The sequence below is a fragment of the Eptatretus burgeri genome, chromosome 6 (genome assembly GCF_056783735.1).
Source record: "Eptatretus burgeri isolate ZD-2024b chromosome 6, Ebu_testis_v1, whole genome shotgun sequence".
NCBI lineage: Eukaryota > Metazoa > Chordata > Myxini > Myxiniformes > Myxinidae > Eptatretus > Eptatretus burgeri.
In genome coordinates, this window is record NC_140966.1 from 113,670,617 (window position 1) to 113,692,130 (window position 21,514).

Here is a 21,514-nt window from a genome sequence, read left to right on the forward strand (position 1 = left end):
ACGAATATGAGAACAAAGGCTAAATAATTATTTTGAGAAGGACTTTCACAAGTTGATGAATAATTCTGCATTTGGTAAAACAATGGAAAATATTAGAACTAGTTAAAATGTAAGACTTGCGACAACTTGGGAGCAGGCGGAGAAGTCGATAAATAAACCAAGTTTTAAATGAGTAGAACTATTTACAGTTAATTTTTGTGCTGTTCATCCATCTATAATTCCAGCAGTGTGTGTGTGTGTGTGTGTGTGTGTGTGTGTGTGTGTGTGTGTGTGTGTGTGTGTGTGTGTGTGTGTGTGTGTGTGTGTGTGTGTGTGTGTGTGTGTGTGTGTGTGTGTGTGTGTGTGTGTGTGCGCTTTTTCTCGACAACCACTGGTCCGATCAAATTGAAACTTGCCAGGTATATTTGCTGGGGCTCTGTGGACGTGCCTTTTGAAGGTTTGATATTAATCGGACAAGCGGTTCCCAAGTTATGGCCATTTATTTACCAAACTAATGACAGGACAGGGTGCTATGATGTCACAATTCTTCTTCTTCTTCTTCTTCGTTTGATATGACGTCACAATTGACATCACAATTCTTCTTCTTCATTTGATATGACGTCACAATTGACGCTGGGGACCTGAGTATGTGCCTTTTCAAGGTTTGATATCGTTCTTCATCATTTTCAGCTGTTTCCCAAGTGTTTCCCAAGTTATGGCCATTTATTTACCAAACCAATGACAGGACACGTTGCTGCGTAGGCGTGGCCGATGGTGAAAGGGCGCCTTGGTTACCGTGGCGTAGGAGTGGCAATGGTCAATGGCAACGAATGTCATGGCAAGCAAAGGCAGGGAGGTAAACTTGATTTTAATTAACTCTGTGTGTGTAACTATCACAGTAGTTGTTACTTCAATGCAAGCGATAATTCGTGGAATGATGTGAACATTCCATACAGGCACGCACTTCTTCCGGATAGTGATGACTTACTGTATTCTAATAATTTCTCGATTTCTTATGCGCATTTATAGATAAACACAATGCCCCAATCCAGTCGTCCTTTCCGAGAGCGAAGGAACGGCCTGTGGTGATTTGAAGGTATTTTTTTTTGCACGTACGGGCACGCATGTATGGGCCCACACTAGTTTGAATAGAGAGAGCATACAGATGAATCTCTCTATCGAGTGCAGCCTGTGGGTGCTGGTTACATCATTGGTTGGGACGCGGCTATGCCGCTGATGCAGTCCCCTTTACCAATACACTGGTACTCATTTTGCCAAACTCACAAGGATGACAAGCTGAGTCAACCTCCTAGTGTATTTTAATTCAGCGGCCAACAGGGCTTGAACTCAGGACCCTAGGATCCCAAGCCGCCACCCGAACCACGAAGCCAACACCAGGCTTGAAGCATAGAAATGGATAAACCGATTTTTGCGGGAGCATCTGTTTTCGATCTTTCAAAGTATTTAATGTATGATTACTTTTATAACAATCAAAAGAAAAAATATGGTGAGAATATTGTATTGCTACATATGGATACAGATAGCTTCATACCAGAGATAACTACAGATCTATGATATTTATAAGGATATGAAAGAAGATGAAGATATTTATGATACAAGTAATTGAGAACCTTATAACCCACTCTTTTCGAATAAGAATAAAAAGTTTTTTTTTGTAAACCTGTCGAGGCTCGTATGAGAACTAAAACACAATGCACAGCAAGGGGGGCATGAGACAAGAGGGGCGGGAGTGGGAGGGACAAAACAGTGGGGAACAGAGAAATTATATCTGTGGAAGGGAGAGGGATGGGGCAGGAAACATGGGGAATACAAGATGGACATTACAGGGACTTTCAGGAAGGAAACCAGGGAATTTAAAGAAGGTGAGGTTGGTGTGGATTTGCGGGGGGTAGAAAAGATCGAGGATTTGGATGGGAGATGATAAGAGGTGGTGGTGAACAGGTGTTTTGAAGGCCTAGAAGGAAGAATGCAATTGAATGGAGTGAGGGAGTTTATTCCAAAGGTGGTGAAAAAGAGGAATGAAAGAGTTTTACCAGAAGGGAGTTGTTGGCGGACCTTGAGCACCCTGTGGAAATGTGGTGGGGACAAATCGCAGAGAGAGAGAGAGCAGGGGGGGGGGGTCGAGACTGGAGAGGAGACGGTAGAAGACAGAAAGATCACCGACCTGCCTGCGGTGAGAGAGTGAGAGGCCCACAGACTCAGCCTCATCGCGGGAGATGCCAATGATCCGAAATGCCTTGGTTTCCACATCGTGAAGCAAAGAAAGGTGGGAGGCAGGAGCACCAGCCCAGAGAGGAGAGCAGTACGACATCAGGCTGTGGACGAAAGCTTTGCAAGTGGTCAGGAGCTCAGGTAGGCCGAGAAAGGACTTTGCACGACGGAGGATTCCCAGTCGGCGACTGGCTTTGGAGGCCAGGTTTGAAATGTGGCTTTCCCCGAATGATCATGGCAGATTGTGAGACCCAGAAGCTTGAAAGAAAGGACTTCTTCCAGAGGGTTGTTGAGAAAGTGGATGGGGGGGGGGGTTCTAAACGGTCCTTTCGGAGAGACATCGTGAGAGTGTGACATTTGTCCGGATTGAAAGACATGTTCCACATGTTGGACCAGTTTGTGATTTTACCCAGATCTGCAGTGAGCGAAGATGCTGCTGCTTGTCGGTCTGAGGGATGACAGATGGAACGGCAGAGGGTGGAGTCATCAGTAAAGAGATAAAGAGGATTTCCAGAGTTGGAGAGATCATTGATGAAAACCAAAAAAAGAACAGGGCCCAGAACGCTACCTTGAGGAACTCCAGTTTGGACAGGAAGAGGGGATGAAAGAACTCCATTTAGGGCCACACATTGACTGCGACAGGAGAGGAAGTCTGTGAGCCATGAGTGGAGATGGCCTTGGATACCATCGGAAGAGAGTTTGGTGAGCAGGGCAGGGTGCCAGACTGTGTCAAAAGCACGCGATATGTCAAGCGATATGGCTCTGATTTCACGTCCGGCATTGAGGACCTCCATCAATTGTTGGGAGAGCAGAAGCAGCATATCCAGCATAGAGTGACCTGGTCTGACACCAAATTCATTATTTGAATCAAGCCATTGGAGAAAAGGAAGGATTTAATGTTTGAAGCGATGATGGATTCCTAACCTTGCTGATTGGGAGAAGGCTGATCTGTCTGTCGTTGCAGGGATCTGTTGATGCACCTTTTTATGCAGGGCAGTAATGTTTGCTGATTTCCAAGCAGATGCCAGATGACCTTGAGCAAATGAGAGGGTGAGCAAAGCAGAGCAGCAGGTTTTTAGGACACGTCGGCTGATGCCGTCTGGATCGGTTGCAGAATCTGAGTCGAGATTTGACAGCAAGTTCTCCACCTTCTCAGGAGAAAAGGGCACAGAGTCCAGGGACAGTTGGGTGTGACTGGGTAAGGTGGGTAGAGAAAGCGATGGGTTTTCGACACAAGATTTCGATGCAAACACCGAGTTTATGCATTCAGCCTATTTATGTGCGGTATCAGCAGTGCGGCCATTTGAGGTGAGGGAGGGGATGGAGGGGGAACATACACCAGAAACAGATTTGATTAGATGCCACCAGGATTTAGAGGGAGAGAGGTTTGACAGTTCTGACTTGAGCGAAGAAAGATGTTGTATTCTGGCTCTCCTGAGAGTCGATGTTCCGAGATTTATGGAAGGAACTGAGATTACCCTCAATTTGGTTTGCTTTCCATGAGGCAAAGGCAAGTTGTTTCAGGACAACTGCCTCGCCACAAGCTTCAGTGAACCATGGGCAGGAGGAAGGGTAGGACAACTGAAGACGAGAGGGGATAAATCTGTGCATGAGGGAAAGCAAGTTTCTTTGAAAGAATTCCCAGAATGAGTTTATGTTGGAGAAAGTAGCGATCGGAGACCAGTCTATAAGTTTGATGGCTGCTTGGACACCCTGCCCATCGTCTTGAGTGAAATGCCAGGCTGAAGGAGCTGTCACACCTTGACGATTTAGCCAGCGTATGCTGACTTATGAAAAATTTGTCTAAAACGCTGGCACACGTCGAATACATTATGGGTAAGTTTTGTATACGTTAAGAGCACGCTGGAGCACGTTGAAGCATGCTGGCATATGTCGTAGTACGCCAAGCTCGTCGACAAATTTTAACATGCTCAAAATTTTTCGACGTATGACGCACACGTTCCGCATACGCTGGCCATAAGTTGTAGGCACGTTACGCGATCGTTGACACGTTACTTGTAAGTTACTCATAAGTCGAAACACGTCGAGGTAATGTTTTAGCATACCCGAAACTTATTTCTAACTTATGAGTAACGTGCCTCCAATGCACATTGATGTATGGAGACGTATTTGACGTCTTCCGGACAACCACAGAACTTACTGAACGTGTTTCTAACTTACAGCTACCGTATAATGGCATATTGGCAGCGTTTAGGGGAATTGGTATGGAAAAATGGGCTTCACAGTAGGAACCCGTCAGTGTTCCAGACTCCATGTTTGTTTGTTTTTTTCTTCGGCATGACTGTGATGTTGACACTTCGATTTCTAGTGCGGTTATGATTGAAATCGTTGAGCGGCAGCCTATGAATAGCCTACGCGGACGTGTTTTTTTGTCAGATCGTCGACGATACGCTGCCGCACACTATACATACGTTAGACTATCGTTGGGCATACGTTGTGAACGCCGACAACACGTTAAGCATTCGTTGGTATAAGTTATCTATAAGTTATTGAAACGTTCTGTGTTCGTGACCAATACGTAATGCATTTGTCCAACTCTTTATGAATACACCAAAAACTTTCAAAAATCATCAATAGTTCAGCGTAGAAAAACATAAAAAAAAAAGCCAATGAAAACTTCGAAGAATGCTGCAAAGAAGTCTCCTGGCTGTGGCCGTGGACGCGGACGCAAGGAGGATCCATAATCACTCCCTCCCCATCACACTCACCAACTTCTACTGACATGGACCTACTACTACTACTGATACTACTGACATGGACATGTACTTACCATGGAATTTGAAACACTGATGGGTTCCTCCTGTGAAGCCTATTTTTACATACCAATTCCCCGAAACACTGCCAATACGCCATTATACAGTAGCTGTAAGTTAGAAACACGGTCAGTAAGTTCTGTGGTCATCCAGAAGAAGTCAATCAAATACGTCTTCATACGTCAATATGCGTTGGAGATACGTTACACATAGGTTCAAAGCACGTTACTCAGAGGTTAGAAATAAGTTTCGGGTGCACTAAACATTACCTCAACGTGTTTCGACTTATGAGTAACTTACAAGTAACATGTGTCGACGTGTGTCAACGATCGCATAACGTGCCTACAACTTATGGCCAGCGTATGCGGAACGTGCGAGTCATACGCTGGCATTCGTCAAAAATTTATGAGCATGCTTAAAATTTGTCGACGTGCTCGGCGTACTACGACGTATGCTAGCGTACTTCAGCGTGCTCTTAACGTACACAAAACTGACCCATAACGTATTCGACGGGTGCCAGCGTATTCGGCAAATTTTTCATACGTCGGCATACGCTGGCTAAAACGTCAAGGGGTGACAGGGCATGACGGTAATGTTGACACTTCGATGTCTAGTGCGGTTATGATTTGAGTCGTCGAGCAGCAGCCTTTTAATAGGCTACGCCATGTGATCGTCGGCGATACGCTCCCGCGGGCTATACATACGTTAGACTATCGTTGGGCATACGTTGTGAATGCCGACAACACGCTAAGCATTCGTTGGTATAAGTTGTCTACAAGTTATCGAAACGTTCTGTGTACATTACTAATACGTTATGCATACGTCCCACTCGTTATGAATACGCCAAAAACTTAAAAAAATATCAATAGTTCAGCGTACACCAGCGTTTCACATACATTTTGAGACGTTGCCATACGCTGGCTAAAACGTCAAGGTGTGACAGCCCCTTTAACGGAGGTGAGGTGGTTCTCTGATAATAGCCAGAGAGACGTCCACTTTGACAAGTTTGTGGTCAGAAGATCCGATTGGAGCGGAGGAAGAGCAGCAGATATTTTCAGGGAAATTTGTCAAAATCAGATCCAAAAGAGATGGAGTACCATTGGTTCAGATCTTGGTCAGGAAATTGACCAATTGAGTCAGTCCCAATAAGTCACAGAAAGCTTTTGCTGAAGTGCCATGACAAGTGAGAGAGGTACCCACACCTAGTCAACAGGCATGATGACAATTGAAGTCGCCACATATGAGGAAGAGAGAGAGCTTGGATGAGAAGACAGAAGTTTGTCCATGTTTTCAGAATGTGAGGTGAAGATGGAGTCATCACTGTTTGGTGGATGGTACAGTACACATAGAACCATAAGGTGGGAGTGGAGGGAAGCTGAAGCCAGAGGTATTCCTGGGTGTGTGGGGGAGTGAGGGCAGTGCTTGGAGAGTGAGGAATAGAGTCTTTGATAAAGAGAGCAACTCCTCCACCAGGACGAGGCTCAGGTCTGTCATAATGGAGGAGGGAGTAACCAGGGAGAGATACTTGGGAGTCAGAGACATCTTCAGGGAGGAAAGTTTCTGTTAGGCAGATTATGTCTGGTTTGTCACTGGCAACCTGTATGGAAATATGTGAAAGGTTTGAGCGAAGGCCCCGGATATTTGAGGTCCACACTGTTAATGAAGAGGGAGGGGAAATACAAGGGAGGAGGGGGGGAGGGAAGGAGGGTTGTTGAAAGAGTATGGGGGATTGCAGAATAGCTCGGGGAGGGGTCGGATGAGGAGGAGAAAAGGCTCTGTGGAGCTGGGGGAGGAAAGAGAGGGGGCAGATGGCAGTTGAGAATTTGAGGAGGTGGAGTGATGAGATGGAGGTGAGAGGGCAGTGGAAGGAGGCAGCTTTGTGGATGAGAGGGGGAGGGCAACTTTGAGAAGGGTGAGTGAGGGGGTGGATGGTGGGAGAAAGGTGAGTGGGGAGAGTTGAGGGAGAAAGGTGAGGGGGGAGTTTTTGACAGAGGTGAGAGGGAGGCTTGGAGGGAGAAGTGTGCGATGGTTGTTTTGAGAGGGAGGGGTGAGAGGGGTGAGTTGGCACTGAAGTTGGAAAAAAAGAATGGTTGAAGGAAGTGAACAGTCATAGCAAACCGTTTTTTTTATTTTAGGTCAGAGATGTGATTAAAGACATTTCTTGATGGATGCAATAAAGGCGAATTTAGAGAATGGAGAGAAGAAACGCTGTAACAGTTGGATTTTTTCGGCAAGGTATGAAGGAAAGGTCAAATTGAGAGCAATCTGTTTAAATAGTCGAAGAGTCGTGCATTATGATACAATAAAGAGAACCACACGTGTGAAAGATGAAGATGAAGCATTATAAGAGACGAGCCGAAACCCCATCACAGACGGATTCCGTTCATTCAACCACCCTCACCAGCTCACACACACTCGAGGGACATGGACTGGACAGGGCGTGCTTGCCCCCGCCTACTCATCCCCTGCCCCTGCCCCCATTACCCCTCGCCTCCCACCCACCCCCCCACCTTCAATTTGCTTACCCCAGCCCAAAAATTTAATTACCCAGGCCCCGCCCCCGCCTCTTCACTCACCACCCCTCCCGTCTTTTGATTCCCCGCCCCACTCGCCCCCGGGCCCGTCTCTCTGTCCACTCCCTCACACTCAACCCCGCCTAATTCACCCCAGCCCCTGCCTGCTCACCTCCCGCCCCGTTTCCCCCATCTCCAGCTTTCAATTTGCTTACCCCCGCCCAAAATGCTGCTTACTTTGCCCCCCACCTCTTCACTCCCTGCCCCCGTCTCAACCAAAAGTGTTTATTCTGCTTCAGAGTTGAAAGTTGACTCTTGCCACTGTGTGATGCACTCTTTTCGGTACGAAGTTTCTTTCAGTCCAGGTCACAGTACTGAGAAAAACATGACGCGACCGCTCGGAGGAGCACAAAATTGGTCCTTCAGTATTAATATATAGAAGATACAATGTTTCTTGTCACATTTTTTGTGTCAAATTCACATTCTGCGATAGTCAGCAAGTGCAGAAGAGGGTTTTACATTGCAGATGCTATTTTCATGGAGTGGAATTACACCTCTCAGTGGTAACGGTCTGTCGACGACAGACGTAATGACGTCAGCGAATGACCAATGATGTCATGACGTCCTGGCACCTCTCATTGGTGACGTCACACGTCGCCATGTAAACGAATGTAAAACGAAAAGTTTATTCTGCTTCAGATTTGGAAGTTGACTATTGCCACGATGTGCGATGCACTCTTACAGGTATGAAGTTTCTTTCAGTCCAGGTCACAGTACCGAGAAAAGCGTGAGGCAGCCGCGAGGAGGAGCACAAAATTGGTCCTTCAGTATTAATATATAGATAGTTTTTATTATTATTATTATTATTATTATTATTATTATTATTATTGAGAGTTTTCATCAGATCAGGTAATGGAAGTGTTGTCGAGAAATTCGTGAGGTGAATGGTGAATTTGGATCGATAAATGCAGGGGGTGTAAATAGATCACGTGGTTACGGGAGAAGCACGTGGCTATGGGAGGTGTATAGTCAAAGGTGAATTTATTTATTTGAAATAAGGATTGCGTAACATTCGGAAAAGGGAAGTTCGAAGTAAAATCGTGTAAGTGTGTGGTGAATTTGGAACTGTAAACGCAGAGTAAAAGCTGCTGGGTCTATGAAAAGTACCAAGGAGGGTAGAGAAACACGTGGTTAAAGGAGCTGTTTCGACCGAAAGGATCCAAGGAAGATTATTGATTTTTGATGGATTTTTGAAGAACAGGTAAGATTCAGGAATGGAAAGTTGGAGGAAGAAATCGTGAAGGTAATGTCGAGAGGTCAGCTTAGTAGAATAAAGATGGTGTGCCGGCAGGAGGAAGACGAAGATGAAGACGAAAACGGATCGGGACTCGTGAGAATGCAAGGAGAAAGGTCGATTTTTTATTTTTTGGATTTAAGACAAGAAACAGAGTGTATAATTGGGAGGGATGGGGGTCGTTGGGAAAGCGAGGAAGATAGGAATTGAAGGTAATGGGGAGAAAATACAAATAAACACAATCGTACAACCAGAGGGGAAGGATGGGTAGGCCTCAAGCAACCCGGTAAGACAAAGTCGATGAAAACTCACAAAATATCACGATATTTGAAACAAAACCGAATTAGTAACACACAGTAACATGTAGGTGAGAAAATAAAGTTAAAACGGGACATATAATGACCGGAAACTTATCTTTGAGATCGTCAGCAGAGAGCCCTGAAAGAGACCTGTCGACGCTCCAAACCTAGAACCAGAAGTCAAATTTACCAACAACCTTCTCATCCGGAAGGTTGTTGGTAAATTTAAAGATGAATTAGGTGAAAAGATACTAAGTGAAGTTGTTGGTGTTAGATCAAATGCATATGCTTATAAATACTTTACGAGAGGGTGAAATGAATTAAAATGTGAAAAGAAACTTAAAGGTCAAAAGAAGAGTGTATTAAAAGAGACCATGAACTTTCAACATTACCTTGAATGTACCTGTAAATGGAAGAGAAAGGATGTTTAAGGAGAGATTAATGTTATTCGGAATTATAAACGCACAATATTCTCAGAGACTGTTAGTAAGAAAGCTCCAACGGCATTTGATGATAAAAGATACATAATGAGTGATGGAATAAATACATTACCAGATGGGATTAACGTACAAGTATGAATAAAAAAACGGGGCTGGGGTTTTCAACGGGCTCCTGTTGCATTATTTTAAATTCATGAATAAATTAAGTTATTCCTAAAAAAAAAACATACTCTTATAACCACTCAATTTGATTCAAGAAATGATCATATGAAAGACGATGAAAAATGTTTGGAGCAAAGAAAACATAAGACTTGCTACATCTTGGAAACAAGCATCCAAATTAATTGATAAACCAAGTTTTCAAAGGGTTTTGAAAAATGAATACAACAAGAAATTATAAACATCATCTATATACAGAGGAGGGAAATAAGAAACCAATAGGGACTTTTATATGCAGTGTTGGCTGGTGTTGTGTTGGCTTAATGGTTAGCGTGGTGGGCTTGGGATCCCGGATCCTGAGTTCAAATCCCCCTTGGCAGTTGAATTAATACCAGGTGGGGATAGCTCTGCATATCATCCTTCTGAGGTCGACAAAATGAGTGCCAGCTTGCTGGTATACTGTGTTGGAGTGGTGACCTCTCCAGGATTGTGCCCAACAGCCAAAGAGACTGCATAGGCAGCACCAATGTTCTGCACAGAGTGTGGTCCCAATGGATGTATGGTGGATATATATTTATATACAAAGGGGGGTAAATAAGAAAGCAATGGGAGGGGGGGGGTTAACGGGCTACCGCTGAATTATTTTTAATTGATGAATAAATTAAGTTATTCCTGAAAATAAAAAATACTCTTATTATGACTACTCAATTTGATTAAATAAATGATCATGTGAAAGGGGGCGAAGCACAGCCTTGGGCAGGGTGAGTAGTATCAAAAGGGAGCGCTATGACGAAGTAATGTGTACCAGTTTGAAAAGGAGAAACATGACTGAGCGTAAGCGAGCGAATATTGCGACTTAGAGAAATAGGAGACATTACTGTCGCAACGCCTCCCTTTTGATACAACTGGCATGTGATAACTTCTTGACACGGCTTAGTACTTTCCATCCAGCGCTTAAGTTTACCTGCAAGCTGGAATCTTCAAACACTTCGCCATTTTTGGATGTTTTGGTCGTTTTGGTCGATAGATCTGCACATAGTTTCACTACATCCATCGACCGGAAGCCTACTTTCACTGGGCAGTATACTCATTGGGATTCCTACAGCTACACGAGATACAAAATTGCCTTGATCAACATCCTTGTGAACAGGGTTCGGATGATTTGCCCACCTTGTAATCTTCCTGCTGAAATGGAGAAAATCATGAATATACTCGGTGAGAATGGTTACCCAGAGTACATAATTAAGAGATATGTGCACAAGTTTCTAAATATGACAAAGGATTGAAGGGTTGGTCCTGACAAATGTCCAGTCTATGTCAGGATACCATGTAAAGGACGATCATCAAGAAGGTTTGAAGAACAAATCAAACATACGATATCAAACACGTACCTGGCTGTACAATCTCGAGTTATCCTATGCCATTTACTTACGTCAGTCAACAAGGATGTTCTGCCCACCTCACAAATCAGCAATGTTATCTTTGAGTTTAAGTACATGTACAGCACAATAAACACAGCACAAAAAGCTTTGGTTAATGTCATGTTTATTTTCTTGTATATTAAAGTTCTGTAGGACCAAACATGTGTTCCTGTACCCCATTATGTTCAATCCTGTACTACCACCCAAACCTTCCCCCTCAACAAGTCTCACTTCCTAATACAAATCCAGAACCGTCTCTCACCGTCTGTCTGTCTGTCTGTCTGTCTGTCTGTCTGTGTCTGTCTCTGTCTGTCTCTGTCTGTCTGTGTCTGTCTCTGTCTCTGTCTGTCTCTGTCTCTGTCTGTGTCTGTGTCTGTCTCTGTGTCTGTGTCTGTGTCTGTGTCTGTGTCTGTGTCTGTGTCTGTGTCTGTGTCTGTGTCTGTGTCTGTGTCTGTGTCTGTGTCTGTGTCTGTGTCTGTGTCTGTGTCTGTGTCTGTGTCTGTGTCTGTGTCTGTGTCTGTGTCTGTGTCTGTGTCTGTGTCTGTGTCTGTGTCTGTGTCTGTGTCTGTGTCTGTGTCTGTGTCTCTCTCTCTCTCTCTCTCTGTCTCTCTGTCTCTCTGTCTCTCTGTCTCTCTGTCTCTCTCATATTGCCGTCAACGAAGCGACGGGTTGTATTTGTTCGTATATATAAAAAAATTAACGTTTACTTTTTTAAAGTTTTTTCAACCATTTCGTTGGAGTGCTTCCTGAAGTTCTTGAGCCACTTGGCGACTGCTCTTCAAGCTTCAATCTTATCAACATTCAATCTCTACAAGCTTACATGGCGATACCGTGACGCAATTCTCCAAGGGGACATCTCCAGAGTTAGGAAGGCAAAATAAATAAGACGATTACAATGAGTAAAAAATGTTTTTGACACGACCGAGCATTCATGACAATAAGAGTTATAATTATAAAATAGCTGAATTGTGGACAACATAGCATTAGTGTGGTGTTTTGGACCTACCTTACATATCAAAGCCAAGATATGTGATACACTGAACAGTCTTCACAACTGGAGGGAATGGGGACTAATCTGCCAAGCTTCCCACAATTTTTTGCAGCCCAGTTGTGATACAACCCTGCTTCAAACTGCCTCTTTCTTCTTCTTCTTCTTCTTCTTCTTCAGATTCTTCTTCTCCTTCCGTTTGAAAATGGCAGCTTGGCTGCCAGTTAGCCATAATTTTGTTTGGGTACAACTATGCCACCGATGCTGTGCCCCTATACCAGTACACTGGTACTCATTTCGCTGACCTCGGAAGGATAACAGGCTCAGTCAAACACACATGGTGTTAATTCAGTGGAAACGGGGCTCGAACTCAGGACCCGAAGATCCCAAGCCAGCCACCCTAACCACTGAGACAACACCAGGCTTACCATGTTGCTCATGCCAACTTAGAAACGGAGTCAATTTTGTTGAAGGACATAAACATTCATCTTGACAGATCCAATCACAGCTTCCTCGTGAATGAGGATGTGACTATAAAAAAATGCTGTTCCCCTGCAAAGCCAACGGTGGATAAGAGTGTTTGGAAGAAGTTAATCTTCAGAGAGCTGAAGCTGGTTGGCCCGTTTGCAACCACTTGGAGGAAAAGTGTATTTGTTTTCATTTCAACAGACTTTTAATTGAGTATCACATCCAGATTGAGTCACTGGGATGTGCAGGAGGAAACATGTGAATCAGTGCATGGTATCCATCAGAAAAAAGAAACATATAAATACAATTATTTATTGTTATTATTTTTGATATTATTGGCCAAATGGCTTCTTCCCATGCTTGTGGTTACCACACTGTTCACCCTTATATGCAGACACTGTACGTGTTGCACTGCAGTGTGTAATGCTCAGCACATGTCGGAAAAAGTTCATCAAAATCTTACCTGATGTGGTGGTGGCATCATTCAGACACATCTGGGGTCAAGAGAACAAGGAAGGTTCTTAATGAGGCAATTAAAGAATCATTTATGTTCATAGCAATAAAAGGCATGATTGTTTACTTAGATATCAAAAGGACAAACTACTCAAGGATACGGATACCCATGCTGCAACTCGGGTTCAGTGGTCGTTTGTTTGTTGGTGAGGAAACTGGATTAGTTTCGGGGACCCAGGCAGCACGTGGGATCCAACACATGAAGCATGGGAGCAAGTGTGATCCCAAAATGTTGATCCCGGGAACAAAGGAGGATACATAAGGAACTTCGACACAAGAGGAGGCCATTTGGCTCATAAAGTCTGTGCTGCATCAAAATCATATCAATTGAATATCACAGCTTAAAAACTGAATGTGGTCCATCCTGGGTGGAGAAGGTTGTGGTCAAATTTCATTGAAATTTTGTTTGTAGTTTTGGAGAAGAAAGCAAATACATATTTTGAGGGGCAATCCCCCCACCCCAGTAGAACCCCTTCGACCCCAATTTTATTTCATGTCATGAACAAACTTCAGTACATCAAGGGTGATGATGGTGGTGGTCAAGTTTCGTCAGAATTGTGTTTGTAGTTTCTGAGAAGAAAGCATACATATTTTGTGGGGAACCCCCCCCCTCCCCACCCATAGACCCCCTCAGACCGTATTTTTTAAGGGCGTGAACAAACTTTGGTTCATCATGGACGATGAAGGTTGTGGTCAAGTTTCACCAAAATTATGTGTGTAGTTTTGGAGAAGAAAGCAAATACATATTATCGTGGCCGGGCCGGTGAGGTTAATTCTTCCAACCCAATTGTCGTAGACGGGCGGTTAACACCGACCAGGCTGGATAACTGAGTGGTTTTCCTGGAAGGTGAACAGCTGAGTTTCTCAGAGATTATGGCGTGCGCGGAGAAAAAAAAAAGGGAGGCACGGATGGAATATACGGAAGCACAGCACAAGGGGTTTATCTCAAACCTTGACATTTCTTTTATTGCTGGCTTGTAAACGCAAAAACGTAGGAAAAGGTCACAGGGGGCAATTACATACTGGGGTGAATTGGCCTAAATCCCTGTCGAACACAGCACCACCCCTCATGTGGTGACAAGTAACACTCAAGCTCACAGTTTCCCCCACTAAATTTACATCGAGATGTCTCCTACACGTCCACGTCCCAAGCAACTCCATACAATCCTAACTTTGCTATGAAATTCCTCCATTTACCGCCACATCCATAACAATATTTTGGGGGCAACCCCCCCCCCCTTACACCGTACACACTGATGCCACACCACTTTGAATGGACACTTGACCCTGACCCATGACGTTTATTATTATTCAATTTGGACGTTTTACGTTGGACGTAAAAGGGTACACGCATCGGGATGTAAAGGTGCTGGTGCTTCGTGATTTGTGCGCAGACGTAATTCTGGGTCATAATGTCCTCAAGCAGCACACGAGCGTCGAAATACCCTTTGGAGGAAGCAAGCCTCGTCTAATTTTAAATGCGTTGACCACCGCGGAGGTGACGTCCCCCCAGCTGTTCGCTAACTTGTCGCCGGTCTGCAAACCGATAGCGATCAAATCGCGGCGATATACCACTGCTGACATGAATTTCATCACTTCGGAAACCAAGCGATTACTGGAGGAGGGAATTATAGAACCGAGCGATTCGCCATGGCGCGCACAGGTGTTAGTAACCAGCAGTCAGAACCATAAGAAACGATTGGTTGTCGATTATTCCCAAACGGGCAATCGCTTCACCCAACTCGACGCCTACCCCCTGCCGCGCATAGATGAGATGTTCGAATGCGTGGCCAATTATAAGGTATTCAGTACCATCGACTTGCGAAGCGCCTATCATCAAATTCCCATCCGAGAGGAAGACAAACCTTACACTGCATTCCAGGCAGGGCGGCGCCTCTACCAGTTCAGAAGGATACCATTCGGTGTCACGAATGGAGTAGCTTGCTTCCAACGGGTTATGGACGACATCATCTCAGATGAAAACCTCAAAGACACTTTTGTTTACGTGGATAATGTCACAGTGTGCGGTAGGGATCAGAGGGAACATGATAGGAATCTGGACAGATTCTTGAGCATTGCTAGAAAATATAATCTGACTCTCAACTACGAGAAATGCATATTCTCGGCAAGGTCAATTGACCTTCTCGGCTACACAATAGCCGACGGCACAATTAAGCCTGATCCTGAGCGATTGCGCCCGCTCCGTGAGCTTCCACCACCTCAGGACTTGCAGACAATGCGCCGGGTGATCGGGATGTTCGCTTACTATGCGAGATGGATTTCGCAATACTCCGAGAAAATACATCCCCTAGTGCATTGCAAAAACTTTCCACCAGATGCCGCTGTTGTAAGAGCTTTCCACAATCTCAAGGATGATATCAGTAAGTCCGTGGTTTTATCGATCGACAGCTCGGTGCCCTTCGTGGTGGAGACCGACGCTTCAAATCACGCCATAGCTGCTACACTTAATCAGTCTGGGCGGCCGGTCGCGTTCTTCTCGAGAACTCTCTCTAGAAGCGAGCAGAGACACTCGGCAATAGAGAAGGAAGCGTACGCCATCGTTGAAGCGCTGCGGAAATGGAGACATTATTTACTGGGGGAAACCACTTCACGCTCGTTACGGACCAACGATCCGTGGCATTCATGTTTGATGGGAAAAATAACGGGAAAAATTAAGAATGAAAAAATTATGAGATGGCGGATAGACCTAGCTTGCTACAGATACGACATTGTTTACCCCGGGAAAGAAAACCCTGCTGCAGATACCTTCTCCCGGGTCTACAGTTCGGCAACAATCAGTCAGGCTTTGCAAGACCTCCATGTGTCTCTGTGCCACCCAGGGGTAACCAGGATGGCACATTTCGTACGCAGACAAAATCTTCCCTATTCTGTTGAAGATATTAAACAAATGAATGCTTCATGCCCTGTTTGTGCTGAACTAAAACCCAGATTCTATGGCGCGGCATCTGGCAGACTGATCAAGGCCACTTCCCCCTTCGAGAGACTAAACATCGACTTCAAAGGGCCCCTGCCGACCGAAACAGACAACAGATACATATTCACCGTTGTTGATGAATATTCAAGGTTCCCTTTCGCGTTTCCGTGCTCGGATATGACCTCGGGCACTGTCGTAAAATGTCTCTCTGACCTCTTCGCTATGTTTGGGAGACCTTCGTACATACATTCAGACAGAGGGCCGTGTTTCATGTCGGCCGGGCTAAAACAATTCCTATTAGAGCACGGCATAGCAACTAGTCGAACGACGGGTTACAACCCACAGGGAAACGGGCAGGTGGAACGGTATAATGGAGTTATTTGGGAAAGCCGTAACTCTGGCGCTGAAATCGAGAGGACTGGCTCCGGAGCGATGGGAGGTTACTCTTCCCGACGCTCTGAATTCCATACGCTCTTTGCTCTGCACGTCCACAAATGCCACTCCTCACGAACGTATGTTTACTCACCAACGACGTTATGTTGACGGTCAAACGGTGCCCAACTGGCTGACCCATCCCGGTACAGTGTTCATGAAACGCCCGGTACGACAAAGCAAGTATGAACCGCTGGTGGAGGGGGTCGAACTCATTGACACTAATCCAGAGTATGCTCATGTCAGGCTCCCGGATGGCAGGGAGACCACTGTGTCGGTTCGCCATCTGGCTCCCTCAGGTACTCCTCCCGCCGGTACACCACCTTCTGGCACTCCTCCTTCTGACATTTCCCCCCAGGAACTCCGCCAGGCGACGGGGCTGCCGCGTTCCACCCGAGAGCGATCGAGGAGTCATCCCCGGCACAAGTCGAGGCTCACCAAGAGGATCGAGTCTCCCTCAAGTGAAACTGCCGTTTACTCCCGGAGAGGTCGACGAATAAGGCCCCCTCGACGACTCAATCTGTAAAGGGGATTATCGGCATTCTCGCTGCTCATGCTCCTATATGCCCATTATATCATATATCGATGCTCATTTCCATGCTCCTACAACTCAAAATAATCACTGCTTGGCATGTATGCTTCTGTAGATCTATTAGTCCGCGTTGCTTGAAATGTATACTCCTATAGTGCTAAAGCAATCATGGTGTGTAAGATGGGCCCCTAGTTACATTTTAAAGGTGGGGAGAATGTGGTGAATTGACGTGAATTGAGGGACATGACGCGGGATCACATGTTGTGCATCTCGCGTATAAGGGGAGGTCTCTGCGGCACGAGTGATTGTCCCCGGGGCATTGCTATTGACATCGGCTGTTCACTTGATGCTCGTTAACTGAAGGTGCTCATTGACTGGTGAGAATGGAGATTATATCAAACTCCGTGCTTACGCGGATTGTCTGCAATGATTAACTGCACATGTATACGTTACTGCTTATGTACTCCTAGCTGAACCTGTATTCCCCGGTGTGCCCACAGAAGCGGCTCCAATCAAATGGAATAAAGCCTAAACTCTGAAGGTTCATCTCTCGCTCTCATTTCACAATTGAATTCAGAATGGGATGAAAATAAATGAAATTCAAATCAAATGAAAGACCAAATTGGTACAGTCCTTCATTGGAGTAATCAGAAGGAATCCGAACAAGCAAAAAGCAAAGATGAAGTCATCAGGAGGAACCTGGATAGGTTTGGGGATTCAGCTGCAACTCCACTATCAAACCCATCGAGAGCACAGCCAAGTGAATCTTATCCAAAAAAAAAACCCACATCAAAAAAATTTAATACTTCTGGCTGCCAGACCATGTGTCCAATCAGACTGAAATTTAAAACCTATATTCCCCATCGTTACTCGATCATAATTGTGAAGTTTCACGTCGACTGAAAAAGCGATTTAAGAGAAATAATTTTTTAAAGATTTTCACTCAGTCCAATATGGCTGCCAGACCATGTGACATCAATTGTTTGTGAATGTCCTGGTGTCCCTGAGGCTTGGGGAGCATTTGTCTGAAGTTTCTCCTCGATCTGTCCAGCCATTCTGGAGAATAACATTTTTATGCATTTCCGGATAAATCCAATATGGCTGCTAAATCATGTGACCTATAACGTCACATATATATATATATATATATATATATATATATATATATATATATATATATATATATATATATATATATATTTTTTTTTTTTTTGACAAATTTCCCTGACAATATCTGCTGCTCTTCCTTCGCTCCAATTGGTTCTTCTGACCACGTCCTTGTTAAAGTGGACATCTCTCTGGCTGTCATCAGAGAACCACCTCACCGCCGTCGAGTCTGGCATTTCACTCAAGCCGACTGGCAGGGTCTCCGAGCAGCCATCAAACTTACAGACTGGTCTCCTATCACTACTTTCTCAAACATCAACTCATCCTGGGAATTCTTTCAAAGAAACTTGCTCTCCCTCATGCACAGATTTATCCCCTCTCGTGTTCAGTTGTCTTACCCTTCCTCCCGCCCTTGGTTTACTGAAGCTTGTGGTGAGGCAGTTGTCCTGAAACAACTTGCCTTTGCCTCATGGAAAGCAAACCCAACTGAGGGCAATCTCAGTTCTTTCCACAAAGCTCGGAACAAGTGTGTATCTACCCTCAGGAGAGCCAGAAAACAACATCTTTCTCATCTCAAGTCTGAACTCTCAAAGCTCTCTCCCTCCTCAAAATCCTGGTGGCGTTTAATCAAATCTGTTTCTGGTGTTTGTTCCGCCTCCATCCCCTCCCCCTTACCTCAAATGGCCGCACTGCTGATTCCACACGTGATAAAGCTGAATGTCTAAACTCGGTGTTTGCAGCTAAATCTTGTGTCCCAAACCCATCACTATCTCTACCCACTTTACCCAGTCGCACCCAACTGTCCCTGGACTCTGTATCCTTTTCTCCTGACAAGGTGGAGAGCTTGCTTTCAAACCTCGAGTCAGATTCTGCAACCCGGCCAGACGGCATCTGCCCACGTGTCCTCAAAGCCTGCTCTTCTGCTCTTGCTCACCCTCTCTCTGTTCTATTCACCCTCTCATTTTCCCAAGGTCATCTGCCATCTGCTTGGAAATCTGCTAACATCACTGCCCTGCATAAAAAGGTGCAAAAACAGATCCCTGTAACTACAGACCAATCAGCCTTCTCCCAATCATCAGCAAGGTTATGGAATCCATCATTGCTTCAGACATGAAATCCTTCCTCTTCTCCAATGGCTTGATTTCCAATCATCAATTTGGTTTCAGACCAGGTCACTCTATCCTGGATATGCTGCTACTGCTCTCCCATCAATGGATGGAGGTCCTCAATGCCAGACAGGAAATCCGAGCCGTATCCCTGGACATATCACGTGCTTTTGACACAGTCTGGCACCCTGCCCTACTCACCAAACTCTCTTCCCATGGTATTCAAGGCCATCTCCACTCATGGCTCGCAGACTTCCTCTCCTGTCGCAGTCAACGTGTGGCCCTAAATGGAGTTCTTTCATCCCCTCTTCCTGTGCAGGCTGGAGTTCCTCAAGGTAGCGTTCTGGGCCCTGTTCTTTTTCTGGTTTTCATCAATGATCTCTCGGACTCTCTGGAAAATCCTCTATTTCTCTTTGCCGATGACTCCACCCTCTGCCGTACCATCTGTCATCCCTCAGACCGGCAAGCAGCAGCTTCTTCGCTCACTGCAGATCTGGATAAAATCACAAACTGGTCCAACACGTGGAACATGTCTTTCAATCCACACAAATCTCACATTCTCACTATGTCTCTTCGAAAGGACCGTTTACAAAACCCCCCCATCCACTTTCTCAACAATCCTCTGGAAGAAGTCTTTTCTTTCAAGCTTCTGGGTCTCACTATCTGCCATGACCTTTCCTGGGAAAGTCACATTTCCAACCTTGCCTCAAAAGCCAGTCGCCGACTGGGAATCCTCCGTCGTGCTAAGTCCTTCCTCGGCCCTCTTGAGCTCCTGACTACTTACAAAGCTTTGTCCGTAGCCTGATGGAGTACTGCTCTCCCCTCTGGGCTGGTGCTCCTGCCTCCCACCTTTCTCGACTTCACGCTGTCGAAACCAGGGCTTTTAAGATCATTGGCATCTCCCGCAATGAAGCTGAGTCTTTGGGCCTCTCACTCAATCACCGCAGGTTGGTCGGTGGTCTTTCTGTCTTCTACCGACTCCTCTCCAGCCTTGCCCCCCTGCTCTCTCTGCGATTTGTCCCAACCACATTTCCACAGGGCGCTCAAGGTCCGCCAACAACCCCCTTCTGGTAAAACTACCAAAATCACGAATCACTGCTCATCTTCACTCTTTCATTCCTCTTTTTTTCCCGCCTTTGGAATAAACTTCCTCACTCTATTCTTTCCCATTCTTCCCTCCAGGCTTTCAAAACAGCTGTTCACCACCACCTCTTATCTTCCCCCATCCAAATCCTCGATCTTTTCTACCCCCGATAATCCACCCAAGCCCACTTCCTTCAATTCTCCTGCTTTCCTTCCTGAAAGTCCCTGTAATGTCCATCTTCTCCTCGCCATGTTCCCCGTCCCATCCCCATCCCTCTCCCTTCCACAGTTCACCTGTGTCTGTTCCCCAATGTTTTGTCCCTTCCACTCCCACCCCTCTTGTCTCATGCCTCCTTGCTGTGAGTTGTGTGTTAGCTCTCATACGAGCCTCGACCAAGGTATACAAAAAATATATATATATATATATATATATATATATATATATATATATATATATATATATATATATATATATATATATATATGAACGTTTTGTCCCTCATGGATAGACTGTCATACTTGTAAAGTTTTGCCTCAGTCTGTTCAGTAATTTCAAAGAAGATTTTTGAAGTTTTTTTTTTCAAACACCACCACCAGCTGACGAATCGCTTTAGTGATGACATCATTTTTTTTTTTTTTGTGCAGACCAATTTATTCCTTGATAACCCTCAAAACTTTTCATACTGACCGGACATCACATTCTACATATGCAATTACGACGTCATAACGAAGGCACCAATGTCCTTAAAAATCACACTTATTCTGCATGAGGAGTACTTGCAATGTGCCAAGTTTCAATTTTTTTCCTTGGTGTGGTTTCAGAGCGACAGAGGTCCAAAGTGTTTCCATTTTTCCAACCTGGCTGCCCCACCACGTGACCTATGACGTCACAATTATCATTAAAATATTTTCGATGAGCAGTCGTTCCAATGGTGAAAATGTCCTTTCAATCCGAGAAGCGATTGTTGAGAAAAATACCAGTTCTGTGAGGACAAATAAACAGAGACAAACAAGAAAAAGACAACATGTTGAGCACGAGACTTGCAAAATCCATCGCCCTCTGCAAAGAATGCCATGGATACAGTAAAAATTATCCATTTCATTCCGATTAAAATTGACAATCTTAATGAAACTTCAGGTCAATCGAATGAAAATTGATTATTTCTGAGATTGAATTTGATGATTTTAGAAGTTTGACCTTTTGACCTCAAAAATAGTTTGTTTCCAAATTCAGTGATT

General features: G+C 44.9%; 1 long non-coding RNA gene across 2 annotated transcripts in view; it reads right to left on the reverse strand.

The window, feature by feature from the left end:
• Positions 1 to 21,514, reverse strand: part of LOC147025657 (uncharacterized) — a 77,943-nt gene that overhangs the window by 14,587 nt on the left and 41,842 nt on the right. Inside the window, exons 2-3 of one of the 2 annotated variants that reach the window (XR_015059626.1) lie at positions 13,182 to 13,235; positions 12,828 to 13,030 (exon numbers count right to left, since the gene is read on the reverse strand). This is a non-coding gene — a long non-coding RNA (uncharacterized LOC147025657). Of the gene's footprint in view, positions 1 to 12,827; positions 13,062 to 13,181; positions 13,236 to 21,514 lie in introns of those variants that run through there. The other variant, XR_015059625.1, reaches the window with a different exon arrangement.